Here is an 825-nt window from a genome sequence, read left to right on the forward strand (position 1 = left end):
CCGGGGGGGGGGGGCCAGGGCCGCCATTTCCTGCGTCGTCCCAGGAGTGCCGGCAGGGGCACCGTCCGTCGCTTTATTAAGCTTTGATCAATTCAAGGCACAGACGTCGTAATTACAAAGAGCGGTACCTCTCTTTATTACTACAGACGATACAAGATGCATAGCTTTTGCAATGAAAAATCCCGTCGGTGCTCTAGGACACCGGATTTATGAAACATCCCCAATGCCTGCCTCGGACAGGGGTAAACTCCACAGTGTAAACTGGTAAGGCAGGGATCAGAATATGACATGATTCGGAAAAGTCCCTGCTGGTATCGTCAGGCAAAAATCAGAAATAATTAAAAAAAAAAAGTGTTAAAACCGCAGAATAGTTTCAAGTATTCAAGTACTTATTTTTTGGTTGTTCAAAACCATCTGCCGCCCCTGCTCCCCACTCCTTCCCAGAGGCACCTCCACATGGTGCTAAAGAAGGCTTTATTTGCAAGACACCTCAACTTGTAAAGCAAAAATGCTTTTCCAGGAGCAAGACTGGTTTTACTTACAGCAGCACGGAAAAAAGCAGGAATAATTTTACCTCTGTTAATATTACAAATGCTTTTTTTTTTTTTTAAGGTAATAAGTTATTACAAGAGGAGTTGAGACAGGTTTTACATTACTTGTGGGAATACCAGGAGGCAATCTCACCATTGCATAATTGTCCTCTGACACTCCTGGGAGGATGCACACAAACCATTCTGTTCTTACACAGTCTCTGCCCCAGGGCAGCTCCCATAGGATAATCCCAGTTAGGAGAGCCTTGTGACCCCTCCCGTGAAATGCAGTTTC

General features: G+C 45.1%; 1 protein-coding gene across 1 annotated transcript in view; it reads right to left on the reverse strand.

The window, feature by feature from the left end:
• Positions 1-109: 109 nt before the first annotated feature.
• MDN1 (midasin AAA ATPase 1) overlaps positions 110-825 on the reverse strand; it is a 93476-nt gene continuing 92760 nt past the window's right edge. Inside the window, exon 102 of the mRNA XM_017742811.1 lies at positions 110-825. This exon is cut by the window's right edge and continues 207 nt beyond it. The gene's annotated coding sequence lies outside the window, so the exon portion shown is untranslated.

Source organism: Corvus brachyrhynchos, unplaced genomic scaffold (assembly GCF_000691975.1).
Source record: "Corvus brachyrhynchos isolate BGI_N302 unplaced genomic scaffold, ASM69197v1 scaffold87, whole genome shotgun sequence".
In the NCBI taxonomy this organism is placed as follows: domain Eukaryota; kingdom Metazoa; phylum Chordata; class Aves; order Passeriformes; family Corvidae; genus Corvus; species Corvus brachyrhynchos.